The sequence below is a fragment of the Lipotes vexillifer genome, unplaced genomic scaffold, assembly GCF_000442215.2.
Source record: "Lipotes vexillifer unplaced genomic scaffold, Lipotes_vexillifer_v1.1 scaffold1383, whole genome shotgun sequence".
NCBI lineage: Eukaryota > Metazoa > Chordata > Mammalia > Artiodactyla > Lipotidae > Lipotes > Lipotes vexillifer.
In genome coordinates this window covers 574,791-592,112 of record NW_006797683.1, presented here as the reverse complement: position 1 = coordinate 592,112, position 17,322 = coordinate 574,791, and the positions used below count along the sequence as shown (strand labels likewise).

The window sequence follows — 17,322 nt, the reverse complement described above, 5'->3', positions numbered from 1 at the left end:
TCTCCGCAAGCCAGCATTACAGAGGGAGACGGGCCTCTTAGAGGTTAAGCAAAATGTATATGTCAGCTTGTCCTAAGGATTTTGGGGAAAAATAAAGCAGGGGAAGGGGGAACAGAGCCAGGGGTGGGGAGGAGGCGCTGAAGGCCGATGGGGGGCGGAGGAGCCCAACTGATCAGGGGACTTGAGCAGAGCCCTGAAGGGGGATTGAGGGAAACAGCTGTGCAGGTTCCCGAGAAGTTTTCCAGCACAGGGGATGGCACCTGTGAAGGTCTGAGACAGCAGCAGCCTGCTGCTGGCATGGGCCGGCACGTGGTGGCAGGGTGGTAGCATGTTCGAGGACCAGGGAAGAGGCCAGGGTGGCTGCAGCGACCTGCTGGGCAGGGAGCTCTGGGAGCCACAGTCAGCCGGGTTGGGCGAGGCCTGGGTCGCCTTGTAACGAGGCACTGATTTTCCTCCTGAGTGAAACAGGAAAGGGCTGCCTTTCAAAAGTGCCACAAACAAACGGGGCGGCTTGAAGCAACAGAAATTGATTCTCTCACAGCTCTGGAGGCCAGAAGTCCGAAATCAAGGTGTTGGCAGGGCCACGCTCCCTCCAAAGGCTCTAGGCAAGGATTCTTCCTTGTTTCTTCTAGCTTCTGGTGGTTGCCAGCAGTTCTTGGTGTTCCTTGGCCTGTGGCAGCAAAACTCCCCTCTCTGCCTCCTTCATTCCATGGCCAGCTCCTCCCTGTGTGTCTCTGTGTCTTGCACAGTGGCTTTCTTGTAAGGACACCAGTCATTGTGTTTAGGGACCACCCTAATCCAGGTTGACCTCCTCTTAACTGGACTACTGCAAAGATACCACAGTGGAGCCTTGAGCCACGTGGGTTTGAACTGTGCGGGTCCACTCACACAGATTTTTTTCAGTAAGTATGTTCTAGAGTACTACACGATCCACGGTTGGTTGAATCTGAGGGTGCAGCACCGCTGATGTGGAGGGTTTTCAACGGTGCTGGGTGGTCGGGGGTCAGAACCCCTAACTGCCACGTTGTTCAAGGCTCAGCTGTACTTCCAGATGAGGCCACATTCCAAGGTGTGGGGAGTTAGAGCTTGAGCTTGTCTTTTGGAGTACAGTCCAGCCCACAGCAGAGGGCTTTGAGCAGAAGGATGATGCCTTGACTCCTTTTTCAAAGGCTGGCGGGCTGCTGCCTGGAGACGGGCGTCTAGGAGGGATGTCCTTTTCACATGCTTTTTCTATTCCAGTGTCTGTCACTGTCACCTGCAGTGACAGAGTAGAGCCAGCTTTCAGTTATCCAGTTACCTAGTTTTTGATCTGATCATGAATTTATTCTCCCAACAGTGATTCTGTTTTCTTGCTTAGCAGCTTCCTCATGGGTCGCCATGGGAGGTCAGGTTCCCTGTGCTGGACTTTGTGACGGAGCTGGAATTACTGGGGAAATGATATCAGCTTTTTGTGATGTGGTTTTGCCTTCATGGTGAGCTCCATACCGTGCTGCCCTGCTGTGAACTCCCCCGACTGTCCCCGGGCTGCTTTTTACCATGGGTTCAGGCAGAGACTGTGTGGGAACAGGCAAGTTTGCGTGTGGGAGGACTTGTGTGGGGGCACTTCGCTGTGTAGCAATCTCAGTGACAGAGATGCGGCTTCATAGCTTCCCTCTTCTTCTCTCAGGATTGGCGGATCCGAATGGAGGTTTGAAAGCCTGAGAGAACTATTCTGTGGCCTCTTCCCCTCAAATTCAAATCAAGCTCACGAGACACGTTAAGTAGCTGTTTGAAAGCCTCTTTGAATTGCTCAGCCTGGGCCGCCCCCTTCCTCACCATCCTGTCAGCTGGTAGTCTGATTCATCCTGACAGATTCTTTGCTAGTTGAATGGAGGCCAGTATGGCCTAGGCCCCCAGAACTACACAGACCCAATTGTTTGGTCCTTCCTATGCCACTGACTCATTTTTACAAGTTTTGGTAACTTGTAGCTCATACTCTCTTTTTCACTCTTTCTAGAAGTTTTCCTTTTGTGTCTTTTGTTTGTTTGTTTGTTTCTGGCCACACCGTGCGGCTTGTAGGATCTTAGTTCCCCGACCAGGGATTGAACCCGTGACCCCTGCAGTGGAAGCGCGGAGTCCTAACTACTGGACCCCCAGGGAATTCCTGAAGTTTTCCTTTTAGAGAGTTATGAACCAAGAAAGCTCAGTGGAGTAGATCATGATCGCGGACCATGAATATGGCAGGGGTACAGACTAGGAAACAGCCACTACATATTATGAAATCTTTCAATTTAGGGTCTTTAAATAACAGCATGATTCCTCATCAGCCTGGCAGTATCCTGCCTTCTAGGGTTTCTTCTCCCCAACACCCAGTCCTTGTCCAGAGCCCTGTTGATGGCCTTGTCATGCATACACAGTAAGTGTAAAAATACAGCCAAAGCACAAGCCTGACCAGGAAAGAGATCAGTGGACAAAAGTTTCTGGAGTCTAATGTTTAAGTCTAATTTCTGGGCCTGGATGGTTCTCTTTCTTCAAAAATTGTTGATTATTTGGCTCCTGATAAGGTTAGTCTTTCATGTTTCTGCGGTTCAGGACATGGGGCAACAGCAGGTATAGATCATGTAAGACTCTGTCTTCTCTGGGGATGATCTATGAATTGTTAGTAGCAGATCCTGGCTTCCTGGTGCAGAAGGGCCCTCGAATGTGTGGCTGCATCCCATGTACTGACCCATGGCCTCCATCCCAAGCTCCATCTAATTCTTTGAACTTGGGGAAACATCTACATCTATTTTGAACTAATTTTCTTTTTATTGGAAGCTTTTTAGGGACCTAAAGTGTCTGAACCCTATACAGACGTATCTCATTGTACTGCACTTCCCAGATACAACATTTTTTTACAGATCGAAGGTTTGTGGCAACCCCTGCATTGTCAGATGATGTTTAGCATTTTTTAGTAATAAAGTGCTTTTTACTTAAAGTATATATATTATCTTTTTAGACATAATGCTATTGCATACTTAATTACAGTATAGTGTAAACATAACTTTTTTTATGCACTGGGAAAACAACAACAGAATGCATATGACTCACTTTATATGCAATACTTGCTTTATTTCAGTGGTCTGGAACCAAACCCGCAATATCCCTGAGATGGGCCTGTAATAACTCTTCTTAAGGCAGGATTGTATGCCATACTAGGAATTAGACAGTGGATGAGGTTGTACGGTTTTTTTAAGCCACAGATAGAAGCCGGTTTCAGACTAACTGTTAAAACTGTAGGCCAAGAAGTTTCTTGAATGTACCAGAATGGTGGCTGTAGTGCTTGGGCTGGTAGCTCTGTGTTTGCTATCTGTCTGCCTTCCTCTGCAAAGGGTTTAAATTGCTGGTGTTAACTCTTCTTTCTCTTTGCTGGGAGATGTATCAGTAAGGCGACATCACCTAGGAAAGGACTTTTGAAAGGCACAATCTCAAGTTCATCTGTTTTTTGTTGTTTGGGTTTTCTTGGTGCGAATGGACTGTGGTCTTGTCCAGTGTTTCGGGTCATAAAAGCGAAAGCTGCAGTGGCTGTCCTGTGTTAATTGACACCTCCCCTCAACACACACACACACACACACACACACACACACACACACACACCTTTATTTACAGATTGTTACCTTTCTTTAAGAGAGGGAATTTTAATTCACTGCTGAAGCTCTCTATGCCCTTGGAACAAAACTACCCTGTTTGATGTGTTGATTAGATGGCTAGATATTCCAGACACACACTGTGGTCCTCCAGAACAGAAGGAGAGAGATAAACAGGGTCAGTGCATAGGTATCTACTGCTGGAGGCCTGTGGGGACTGCAGACTTGTTTGTCGACACAGTTTGGGTTAGTCTAAATCAGGCATCAGCCAATGATGGCTCATAGGCCAAATCTGGCCTGCTGTTGCCTTTTACTGTTCTGCCTGAGAGCTGAGAATGGTTTCTGCATTTTTAAATGGTGGAAAAACATATTTTGTTTGAAAAATATATGGAAGTTCAGATCTCAGGGCCCATAAATAAGGTTTCGTTGGCATGCAGCCACACTTGTGCATTTCGCTGTTGTCTGGCTGCTTTTGCACTAAGATAGCAGGTTTAGTACTCGGAATAGAGACTGAAAGAAAAATGGGCAAAAGCCTAAAATATTTACTGTTTGGCTCTTTACAGAAGAGTTTGCCGACTGAGATCCACGCTTATGACAATTTTGGTAAAATAGTAAAGTTTAAGTAATTAAACTTCAATTTAAAAAAAGCTACAAGGCTGTAGCTGATTAACAGATGAACTGTGGGCGCTGGGTGCCATTCCTGTAGGCCTGAATGGTCAGGTAAGCCATCACGGATAGACTAGTTTGGGCTGGCTGTTTGTCTCCCTTGCAAAACAATCTTTTGGTCTGTCAGTATACTTAATTTTCAGTTGACTAAAAGATCTGAGAAAAAAGGGAATTAGGGAAGAATGGGGAGAATTTTGGAATCATTTAGTACAAGTACAATCATAGAGGCTTTTCAATTTTGCCCATTAATTGTATTTAATGTAACTTTGAGTGTTTGTGAGTTTGTAATTTGACTGTTGCTATGGTGTATTGTTGGTATAGGTTGTGTGGTTGATATGATGTATTTATTGGATTGTTTTAGACTGTATCTATATAAGACCTAGAAGGGAGATCATATTAAAATCTGAGCCTTAGATTTTTGATTCTAAGGCTTTGGGCTACATGTATAAGCAAATATTATGCAAACATTTTTCATGAGGTACTTCTTGAAATGTTCTAGTCGAAACTATGAGTGTGGTTCTCCTAGGGATTTAGTTTGACGTCCTTTCCCTGCTCCTACCGCAGGGATTGCTTTATTAGAATGTCCTAGAAGTAATGGGACTAATAAGGACCCTTAATGTTACCTAGTCCGACAGTTCAACCCATGTGGCCCCTTTGACAGCATTCCAGGTTAATGCTCTTTTTATTTTTATTTTCAATATTTTTTATGTGATAGGCTTTTTCACAATTTAAATTTTTATATTGCACTATTTTAGATTATTGTAAGAGAAAACATCTCAGCCATAGGCTTGAAAACCTCAGCTACATGATACAATTCCTTTTTTTTTTTCCCCCTCTGTTTAATGTTTGTAGCTATCAGCTTGGAGGTTCTCACTAGTTAGTAAATGGAATCAGGCCATGTTTTTCTGTTGCTTTATTTATAACAATGTAAAGGAGCCATGTAGGGAGCATCTCTACCTCTATATGGTGCTCCACCCAAGGACAATGTACTCTTGGGGGAAAAGTATCATTTTTCCAGCAGAGACTCAGAGAGTGTTGAATAAAACACTTGGGGGCAGGGGCAGAGTGTGCCTGCCGGAAGTGAAGCTTTTAGTAACTGTCAAAGCAGTATTATTCTTTTAAGGTGAATAGCAAATTCAAGACCTTCTTAAATATTGTAATGATTGAACTCACCTCAGACTTGCATTTCCCGATTTGGGGCTTACCTGAGCATCAAATAAAGCAGTATAGCTTTCTTTGATAGCTTCTGGCGGTGGAGGCATTTTCTCTGGTGTATGGGCGGGGGGTGTAAGCAGCCCTGCTAAAATTACGTTGCTACCACTTAACGTTCCACATGAAAAATGGATGTGGTCTAAAGCCATTTAAACATTTAAAGAGCAGTCATAGTACCTTTTCCAAGGATCAATAATACTGTTCGTAGGAAGCCCTAGCAGTATATGCCATTTCGTCACGGTCTTCTAAACTCAGGTTAGTGACGGGAAGATCATGGTTGATCCACCCAAAACAGCTGTCTCTGTGGGGATTTGATAACTGTTAACCTTGGGCCTAGGAGGGGATTGCCGTTTGTGAGTTCAAGGTCTCACCCTCACCTTTGGGTGGACATGAACCTAATTTTATGGGCTCTCACAAACATGATTAGATCCCCAGGGCCTAGACTGATGATGGCCAGACTCACAAGAGGATAGTAGCCAAATGGAGTATTTCATTAATTCACAAATGGAAAAATGTAATCTGGCAGTTGTGTTTGGCAGATACAGACATTGTCCTAGCCAGTCCCTCTGCCCTATGTCATTGCTGGAAATACGACAACAAATTCTTGATCTCCAGCTTTCCCACTGCAAGATTCTGACCTAACAGACCACCAACTTTCTGTTTGAGCTGTATTTATCGTACATATTGAAAGCACTTTTTTTCCAGCATCTTATTTGATTTTATAACAGTGATGCTATGAGATAGGACACATGTGATTTCCAGTCTGAAAACTGGGAAATCGAGGCCACAGCTTTTACAGCAGTGGGGTCATAAGTTCAGCTTTGAAGATCACACATCCAGCTCACAGGGAATGTATGAATCTCCCTCTTTTCGCTGACTTAAGAGAAGACCTGTCAGAGGAAATAAAAGTTCTTAAAATGTTGCCAGGACAGAGTGTGTGATGGGGGAAAGCATCTTCTTTAGTATCGTATTAAATGATATTAAGTTTTTAAAAAATCATCAGGGGATTACTTTTTTTTTTTTTTTTTTTTTTTTTTTTTTTGCGGTACGCGGGCCTCTCACTGTTGTGGCCTCTCCTGCTGCGGAGCACAGGCTCTGGACGCGCAGGCTCCAGACGCGCAGGCTCCGCGGCCATGGTTCATGGGCCCAGCCGCTCCGCGGCATGTGGGATCTTCCCGGACCGGGGCACGAACCCGTGTCCCCTGCATCGGCAGGCAGACTCTCAACCACTGCGCCACCAGGGAAGCCCGGATTACATCTTTCACATGTGTTAACTTAGCATATATAACGTATGAAGTATAAAATATATTTTAAGAGTTTTGAACATCAGAAGTTTACACACAAGTTAGACATCGAGTCAGAAGGGAAAAAAGAAAAAGCACCACAGGGTAAGCAGTGCCTTGGATTGAAAACATTTTGCTTCCTTAATGCTCAGCTTCTGCTCATCCATGAGAAATAAACAGGGAATGGACACACTCGTCATAGCTCTTGCTTCCCTCTCCACCTGTGAGTCATGTGTGGGTGAGGAAAGGCAGGTGCGTGGAGACGTGTGCAGTCTCCTGGGACTCTGCCCCTATTTTGGTGTAGAAAGAAGAGTTTCCAAGAGTCTGGTATTGTTTATGTATTGCTGCATAACAGATAACTCCAAAGCTGATTAGCACCTTAAACCACTGGACGTTTATCATCTCACGTCGTTTTCATAGGTCTGGAACTTGGGAGCAGCCTAGCGGGGTGATCTGGCTTGGAGTTGCTTGTGAGAATGCAGTCCTGGCGTTGGCTGGGACTGTAGTCGTCTGGAGGCTTGACTGGGGCTGGAGCCCCTCCTCGGGCAGCTCACTCACAGCTGGCACCTCGGCCTGGCTGTTGGTGGGAGGCCTCATTTCTTTACCCCTCGGGTGGACCTCTCTCCATGAGGTTGCTTTAGTGTTCTTGCAGCACGGCAGCTGCAGCGTCTCTTATGACAGCCTCAGAAGTCACACTCTGTTATTTCCGCAGTATCCTTTTGGTTACACGGGTCCAAGGGCGTGAACACCAGGAGGTGGGGGCTCATTGGGGGCTGCCTTGGAGGCTGCCTGCCACGAAGCCCATTATGCCTTCCTTTGGGGCCTCTTCCCTGCATCCCCACCCCTCCTTCTGCCCCTCTTCTTAGGGTACAGGAGCAGAGGAGGCGGGAGCCGTGACGTGGGCTTCAGCCAGGGTCCCCGTCCTGCTGCGGAGGCATCTGCTTGCTCTGTCTGGAGGCTCCCATCTTGCCCAACATTCTCCCTCTTTTTCTTTATCCTGCGTCTGCTTCCCAGCTCTGTGGGTGGTTGCTACTTTGTGAGAGAGGCAGTTGGTGTTTTGAATGCTCTAGTAATGATTTCTAAAGAGATGCGCATTATGGTTGTTTGGCAGCAGTAGAGTGAAGTTCAGGTCTCTGCTAGCTCTGTTAGCACGTGCCCTTTCTCCTCTGCTCCTGCTGCCTGCTGGGGCTGGAGCAGAAGGCTCTGGGGAGGGCTTCTGTCTGTGCAAGGGGTCTCTGCTCTACCGGAAATGTAGCCTCAGACGAATCCAGGTGGTTCCAAACCCAGGGGCACCTCCTGAGTGAGAAGAGAAGACGCATCTGTCATTGGCTCAGCTTCTGGGCAAGGCTGGGGTTCCTGGGGGTGGACTCCTCCGGATGAGTGCGCCCCACCCTCTTACCTTACGGTCAACTTGGCCTTCAGAGGGTAGGGTTTGGGTCTCTTTTTAAATAAAATAGCATGGGGCGCTGGTTTGGAAACTTGAAGTACTTTCGTCATCCTTAGTACAAACTTTTCCAGTTTATCGAGTGGCTTCCCAGATGATTCTTTACCTGCGGAGTCTTGTATATTAGAGTGAGGCTCTCTCAGGAGTCAGAAGCTTTCAGCACCTGGCCCCATCTCTTGCAAAAAGCAAGTAAATTACCACCCACCTCAGCTCCTGGGTAATGTTTTTGTTTCCGTTGTTTTTTGGACGGTGGGGAAGAGGAGGTTTAGACCGTCAGTTTGTTGTCTGGGTTCAGGCAAGGGTGTGCGTGTGTGTGTTGGTGCTGTTTTTCTGCTGTAAGTGGGGACATCTTAACACTGCAGCATACTTAAAAGGCTGTTGTGCTTTTTCCCACCTTGACTCGCCCACTTGGAACCCCCTCGTCACTCCCAGGCTCTGGGTGACGTGGGGCCCCAGTAGTTGTCAGGGGAACGTGAGTCCTGCGGCCACCACCCTTAGGGTCTAGCCAGCAGTCCTGGAAAAGGCCTTCTTGTCCCGTTATCCTGTTGTCCTGCCCCTGGACAGTGCACTTCTACTCCATTTTAAGGCTGATGTCCTTGACTGAGTGGCTGAGAACGTCCGTATATGAAGTATATCTCAACTTGGGGGGAGTTAGAGGGACTGGGAACTCAGAGATATGAAACTCTAAAAAATGTTCACATTTTGGACGCTTCCCTAAGTGCGAATACGTACCTTTTTAACAGTCTTCTCAGGTCAGACCCCTTGTGTTTCCCTCCTGAAGCCCTCCATTGGTTCAGACTTGAGAGCAGAGGTGGGAGGGAAGACACAGAAAGGAGCGGGGTCTTCTAAGGGACAGGGTCAAGTGAAGAGCAAGTGTTGCTCCTGTGGATAGAGCTGAACGGCTTTATCACTGCTGTTCTGTGTACTTTTGTTCTGTATGAAAGATGATCAGGTGGGAAGGGGGTCCTGTATGTATCCGACATCAGCTCAGCAGCGACCGTGAGCATCAGCTGTGTCTTGAGTGCTCAGTTTCTGCTTTGGGGACACAAAAGGGACCAGGGGATAAGGCCCTGCAGAGCTCAGAGTCTGGAAGGAGCTGGCCGCCTCCTGTTCCCCAGGTCCCTTGGTCTCCTTGGCTTCCCCAGACGTTTAGCAGCAGACAGGTAGTTTTAGCAAGGGAATGTGTGAGGGAGGTCTGGGAAGAGGTCCAATGTTAAAAATAAATACATAAAAGACTTTTAAAAAGCGCACAACTCCCCCTACCCCCAAAACAAAAACAAAAGCCTTTTGAGCGTGCCAGTTGTCATGTCTCTAAGGTGGTTCATATACTTGGCTACATCTGTTGTAGAAGAGAAGAGTGATGTCATTTTTTCTCCTCTTTCTGTAAATAGAATTTCTCTAGCATGTTGTGGGCTTCCTTAAGAAAAATTTAAAATCCCAGATTGATGGGATGGTGAGACCTACCACCTCTCTCAAGTATGTGTTCCTACAGGTGGCACATAAGAGACTATTTAAAGCATTTTCTGAAATGTAAGTCTGTGATATAGTAGAATATTTTGTAGGAATTGCAGGACATGCTTCTGCTCTGTTACCCTCTGCGTCTCTTTGTTCTCTCTCTTTTTTTAAAAACAGTTTTATTGAGATATAATTCACACGCATACAGTTCAGCCATTTAAAGGGTACATACAATTCAGTGGTTTTTAATATATGAACAGAGTTGTGCAACTGTCACCTCAGTCTAATTTTAAGAACATTTTATCACCTCCCCCCAAAGAAATCCTGTACCCATTAGCACTTATCCCCCATTTTTCTCTCACCCCCCAGTCCTAGGCAACTGATAATCTACTCTGTGTCTCACTAGATTTGCTTATTCTGGACATTTCATATAGATGGAATTAATACAATATGTAGTCTTTTCTGACTGGTTCTGTTCACTTACCATAATGTTTTCAAGGTTCATCCATGTTGTAGCACCTGTCAGTACTTCATTCTTTTTTTATTGTTGATTAATATTCCACTCTATGGATAAACCGTATTTTATGTATCCATTCATCAGTTGATGGACATTCGGGTTATTTTCACATTTGGGCCGTTACGAATAGTGCTGCTATGAACACTCATGTTCAGCTTTTTGTGTGGGTGTATGTTTTCATTTCTCTTGGGTGTATACCTAAAAGTGGAATTCCTAGGTCATAGGGTAACTGTTTCTAATTTTGAGGAGCTGTCAAACTGTTTTCCAAAGTGGCTGCACCATTTTACATTCCTACCAGCAGTATATGGGGGTTTTCAGTTTCTCTGCATCCTAGCCAACACTTGTTAATCTGTTTGATTGTAGCCATCTTTATAGGTGTGAAGGGGTATCTCTTGGTGGTTTTGATTTGTATTTCCCTAATGACTAACGATGTTGAGCATTTTTCCATGTACTTTTTGGCTGCTTGTATATCTTCTTTAGCAAAATGTTTATCCAGATTCTTTGCCTATTTTTAAATTAGGTTACTTATCTTAGAGTTGAGAATACTTTATGTAGTCTAGATACAAGTCCCTTATCAGATATCCAATTGTAAATATTTTCTTCCATTCTGTGGGATGTCTTTTCACTCTTTTGGTTATATTGTTTGAAGTGTAAAAGTTTTTACTTTTCATGAAGTTCAGTTTATGTATTTTTTTCTTTTGTCCCTCGTGCTATTGGTGTCATATCTAAGAAGGCTTTGCCTAGCCCATGGTCACAGAGATTTACTACTGTGCTTTCTTCTAAGAGTTTTATAGTTTGAGCTCTTACATTTAGGTCTTTGATCAATTTTGAGTTAATTTTTTTACATGTTGTGAGGAAGTGGTGCAGCTTCAGTATTTTGCATGTGGATATCCAGTGCCCCAGCACCATTTGTTGAAAAGACTGTTTTCTTCCCTTTTTAATTAACTTTGCACCTTTGTCAAAAATCAGTTGACCAGAGAGGTGTAAGGGTTGAGCTTTTGATTCTGTTTCATTGAGCTATATGTCTCTCCTTATGCACACTGTCTTGATTATGGTAGCTTTGTGGTGAGTTTAGAAATCAGGAAGTGTGAGTCTTCCAACTTTGTTCTTTTTTCTCAATGTTGTTATAGCTATTCTAGGTCCATTACATTTCCATATGAATTTTAGGATCAGCTTGTTAATTTTGCAAAGAAGCCAGCTAGAATTTTGATAGAGATTGTGTTCAATCTACAGATAAATTTGGGGAGGATTGTCATCTTAACAATATTAAAGCTTCCAATCCATGAACATAGGATGCCTTTCCATTTATTTAGATCTTCTTTAATTTCTTCAAATACTGCTTTGTAGTTTTTACAGTACCCATCTTGCACTTCTTTTGTTAACTTTACTTCTAAGTATTTTATTCTTTTTGATACTACTATAAATGGAATTGTTCTCATAATTTTGTTTTTGGACTTTTCATTGCAAGTGTATAGAAATACAATTGACATTTGCATATTGGTCTTGTATTCTGCAACCTTGCTGAATTCACTTATTAGTTATAATAATTTTTGGTGGATTCCTTAGAACTTTCTGTACAAAAAATTGGGTCATCTGCAAATACAGATAGTTTTACTTTTCCTTTTCAGTCTGGATGCATTTTTGTTCTTTCTCTTGCCTAATTGACCTGGCTAGAATTTCTAGTACAGTTTTGAATAGAAGTGGTAAGAGCTGACATTCCTGTCTTTTTCTTGATCTTAGGGTAAAAACATTCAGTCTTTTACCATTAAATATGACATCAGCTCTGGATTTTTCAGAGATGTATTTTATCAAGTTGAGGAGGTTCCTTTTTATTCCCAGTTTGTTGAGTTTTTTTTTTTTTTTTTATTCATGAAAGGATGTTGGATTTTGTCAGTTTTTTTCCTGTGTATATTGAGATGATCATGTGGGTTTTGTCTTCCATTCTATTGCTGTGGTATATTACACTAAATGATTTTCAGATGTTCAACCAGCCTTGCATTTCTGGGGTAAATCACGCCTTTTTATGTGTTGGTGGACTTGGTTTGCTAGTATTTTGAGGATTTTCGCATTGATTTTCAATAAGAAATATTGGTCTGTAGTTATTCGGTTTGGTATTTTTGGTGATACCTTTGTTTGGTTTTGGCATCAGGGTAATATTGACCTTATAGAATGAATTGGGAAGTGTTTCCTCCTTCTATAGCTTTTTGAAGTTTGGGAACAATTGATGTTAATTCTTCTTTAAATACTTGGTGGAATTCACCAGTCTGGTCCGGGTCTTTTTGTGTGTGTGTGGGCAGGGGGAGTTTTTAATTTACCAGTTCAATCTCTTTACTTGTCCTAGATCTATTCAGATTTTCTATTTCCTCTTGAGTCAGTTTCAGTCACTTGTGTCTTTTTAGGAATTTGTGTATTTTATCTCAGTTATCAAATTTGTTACCATACAGTTATTCATAGTGTCATTTTCTTGATTTTAAATGGAATTAATGAGCCCTGCTATGCCTTTTTCACAGGGTTGATTTGAAGATCAAGTTAGGTAATATGTATAGAAGTGCTTTGAAGATCATATGACTGCGAAGTATTTTATTTGTTCTAAATTCTTAGTTCTAGGAAAACATACCCAGGGTACCACTGTCTGCAGTCTAACATTTGTACTACATTTCCTCTTTGTGAGTTGCATTTCAAGGGAGAGATTGTGTCCCTTGTTACCAAAGGAATATGAACTAAGATGGGTTGGAGGGGGAAGTGGTTTGGGGGCCTGTCTACCTGTTTCTTGAGGGGTAGCAGAACATAGGTCGTACACTTTCAGGGTCAGAGGGCATCAGTGCCCCATTAGGACATCAGCGTCAGGCTCTGACCCATCCAGCTCCTGCCTAGACCCGAGAGCAGCTGTTTCCTTCCCTCTGTGAGGAAGAATGCTGAGTCTGGTCTAGTCACTGATGTCTTCACCTCTCCCGTAGCCCATACCTTAGATGCACTACATTCATTCTTCTTACATCCTCCCAACTTGCTTTTTTTTTTAAATTAATTTATTTCTTTAATTAACTTTTATTGGAGTGTAGTTGATTTACAATGTTGTGTTAGTTTCTGCTGTACAGCAAAGTGAATCAGTTATACATATACACATATCCATTCTTTTTTAGATTCTTTTCCCATATAGGTCATTACAGAGTATTGAGTAGATTTCCCTGTGCTATACAGCAGGTCCTTATTAGTTATCTATTTTGTACATAGTAGTATGTATATGTCGATCCCAATCTCCCAATATATCACCCCTTTGACCCCCTTGGTAAGCATAAGTTTGTTTTCTACATCTGTGACTCTATTTCTGTTTTGTAAATAGGTTCATTTTTTTTTTTTAGATTCTGCCTATAAGCGATATCATATGATATTTGTCTTTCTCTGTCTGACTGACTTCACTCAGTATGACAATCTATAGGTCCATCCTTGTCGCTGCCCAGCTTGCTTCTAAGTCAACAATAAAGGTCCTTTTAAAATACAACTGGGACTTCCCTGGTGGTGCAGTGGTTAAGACTCCGTACTCCCAATGCAGGGGGCCTGGGTTCGATCCCTGGTCGGAGAACTAAATCCTGCATGCCCCGACTAAGATCCCACATGCCGCAGCTAAAGATCCCACATGCTGCAACTAAGACCTGGTGCAGCCAAATAACTAAATAAATATTTTTTATAAAATACAACCTACCTGGCTTTCAAAAATAAAGAATTACTTTAATGCTTCTAGAAAGTTCTCTTGCTAAATATGGAGGCACATTCAAAGAGGAAATAACCCATTTAGAAAGGGAAGAGAAGTCGGTGATGCAGGAAGACCAGAGGTCAAGCAGTGGTGGTTTTCTCTGTAAGAACACGTGAGGTGGCTGTCACGTGAGAAGGTGGTAGTAACTTCCTCACGATTCAACCCTTGAGTGTCTCCCAAGGGTCTTGGAATGTGGCTCTCCTCTCCTTCACTGGATTATAAGCCCCACGTGCTGATTTTGTGGCCCCTTCATGCCCAGCGCAGCATATGCTGCAGGTCATAGGGCCTGTGGTCGGTTGGTTAGATGATTATCTTAGACCTAATTTTATGATTCGACTTTAGGGCTTCAAGTCCCGATGAAGCTGAGGGTTTAAACTGATTAGGGAGTGCGAACATGGAGCGTCTGGTTTGGGTCTGCATGTAGGATTTCTTAGTACTGTGGCTGACAGTCAGCTTGGCTCACAGCAGTACATTTGTAAAACTTTTATCATCGCTGGACCCTCCACGTTTGTGGATCACTGTGAGATCAGGCGCCCCCCCCCACCATGAGGACAGAATGGAGCAGTGAGGGAGGAACAGTCCCATCTGTTTGTTTTGTCTTTTGGCTGCGCCACGTGGCTTAGTTCCCAAACCAGGGATCAAACCCGGGCCCTCGACAGTGAGAGCACCAGAGTCCTAACCACTGGACCACCAGGGAACTCCCTAGCCCCACCTGTTTGGATGTCTAGCCCAGCTTGGTCACGTGGGTTCTGTACCTCACTTGTGAGCTCTCAGAAGCATGGCACGGGTGGTTTGTTCCTAGACACGGACTGTCCCCTGCTTCCGTCTTGACTCAGATGCCCACCCCTCCATGGATGTAGCAATGTAGAGCGATATACTTGATTGTGTGCTACCATAGCATTGAACCTCCACCCCAGAACCCTTCTTCCTGGGCTTGTGACCCCATTTGGGTTTTCTCAGGGTCATCCCAGGAGCAAAGAGAAATGAGGTGAATGCAGGCAGCTCTAGAATTAACTGGGGGACTGTGTAGCATGGTTGAGCCATGATCTTCCTGTGCCCCAGACCAGGCTCCACGCCCCCTCCTCCCTCCTGCCCCCTCGTTTCGTCTGTTCTGACCTCTCTGGGCCATGGTTTCTTTATCTGTAACATGGGCTTAAGGAACACCTTAAAGTAATATATCTGGAGCACCAAGCACAGTTACAACAGTAGTGGAATTGCGAAGAATTTTTCAGGAGGGAGGCCCTTCAAAAACAGCCCTTAACAAAAAATAAATTCCACCCTTGTGTCTTGGGAAGAGAAGGAGAGGTGGGGCTGGGTGGGCTTGGAGCCACAGTCCTGTGTTGAAATGGAGACAGAGGAGAAATGGGTAAGAGGGGATTAGGTTTGGGTAAGAAGAGATTTTTATGCTGAGTAAGAAGGATTCTGGGCCTTGGGATGGGAGAATTGGCTTAATATTAGTCATTTATTTATATATCTGTAACACTGGGGGATAATGTAGTGCTTGTCTAAGGTTTATTGCACGAAAATCATTGCACAATAAACAGTCTCTGGGTAAGTTATTCTGGAAGTGAGGTCAAGGCTCTGGGTCCCAGTGTTTTCTAAAAACTGGTTTCTCTAATAATATATAGCCAACGTCTTTCAATGTCACTCACTACTTCAAACACAATTTTAACATATGGTACCACAACATGTTGTTTTCATTTTAACCATTGAACTGGAGTCAGACAGCTAGTAACCAGGAAGTTAAACGGTACCATGGGGAAACTTTTTCTCTGTTATTTTTCTGGAGGATGCGGGGATGGGTACCCCTGCTCAACATCTTGCAGCATCTGGTTTTGTGCGAATTTGCCCCGTTTCCCTTGTGAAGATCATCAGCCTTGGGTAATTGTGAATCAAGCTGCTTTTTCCACCACACGGAGGCAGAACCTTTATCTTGCTATTAGATAAGACTGTATTTATCTACTGTCTGTGGTCAACCTGTAGCTTATTAGGATACATGAAAATGTGACTAAATGTAAATAGCACTTGTAGTTGAGAGGGTTTGGGGGTTTTTTTGACACCAAATATGTGGTGTCTTTTCAAATACCAATTCTGTGTGTGGTTGATACAACAACTGAGTGTCCTATAGTTCAATGCTAGTCTGACAGTAACTACCCAGAGTTAGCGTCAGACTCCAGAGATTTAAGGGCTCAGTCCCTCAAGGCTGCCCTCACCTGAGGTGCCAGGTGCATCCCAGATCCCACACTTCTGTCCAACTTGGCTACAGATTTGGGGGATCCTACAACCCCTCTCAGCTTCTCTACTACAATGACACACAGAACTCAGGAAAATATGTTTACTGCTTTATTGTAAAGGATGCAACTCAGGAACAGCCGAATGGAAGAGATTCAGGGGGCCAGGTATGTCTTGTCCAGGCCTGTCACCCCTCCAGCACCTCTGTGGGTCCACCAACCTGGGAGCCCCGTGAATCTCACTGTTCAAGATTTTTTATAACCCGACTGATCTCCAGCCCCTGAACGTTGCCACCCTCTAACCACGAGTTGGGTCTTTCTGGTGACCAGCCCCATCTGGACACTATCTGGGACCCACACCCTGAGACACCTCATTAAACGTAGGTGTGATCAAAAGGGGCTTGTTATCAATAACAGGACGCTCGTGTCACCCAGGAAAATTCTGGGGGTTTTAGGAGCTCTGTGCCAGGAACCTTGGACAAAGGCCATTTTTATTGTGTCACATCTTCTAGTATGAAGATACGTACGTGAAAATCTTCACCCAGCAATAATTATAATGACAAAGAAACTTGAAAACCCTCAAAAATTACGTGACATGTAGCGTGACTTCAGTGCTTCTGTCATTAGTTTAACCAGTGAATGGATCTTTTAGGCTGGAAGGTGGGGGAGGGGTGCTGCTAAGTGTGAAGGAGAAACACGAAGCAGGAGAGGTGAGTGCAGGTGCCCACGCGCATGCTCCGAGCTGTCCCAGGTTTGCTGTTTGCATTCGCTTCATTTTTGAAGTTGCTGTTCTCAGGACACCAGAAGGCTTAACGACACTGAGACTTCTCTCCAGGGGAAAACGGTTAAGTACGTACGGCCGTGGAGTTGTGTGATTCAGGTGTTTCATGGCATCCCCTAGAAACCTGCTTTGTCCAGTAAGGTAGCCTGTCGCCACCCGTGCCTGTTTAACCAAAATCGAATGAAATTGAACGTTCAGTTCCTCCGTCACACTGTCACGTTGCAAGTTCTCAGTAGCCACAAAGAACTGGTGGCTGTCTTATCACACAGCTCAGATAATAGGATGTTCTCATCCTGATAGAAAGTTCCGTTGGACAGCACAGCCCTCAGTCCCACTCTGCATGTTAGAATCATCTTTTTTTTTTTTTTTTTTTTTTT

At 44.2% G+C, this 17,322-nt stretch overlaps 1 protein-coding gene across 2 annotated transcripts in view; it reads left to right on the top strand.

The window, feature by feature from the left end:
- Positions 1 to 17,322, top strand: part of TACC1 (transforming acidic coiled-coil containing protein 1) — a 54,137-nt gene that overhangs the window by 1,940 nt on the left and 34,875 nt on the right. The window lies entirely within an intron of this gene.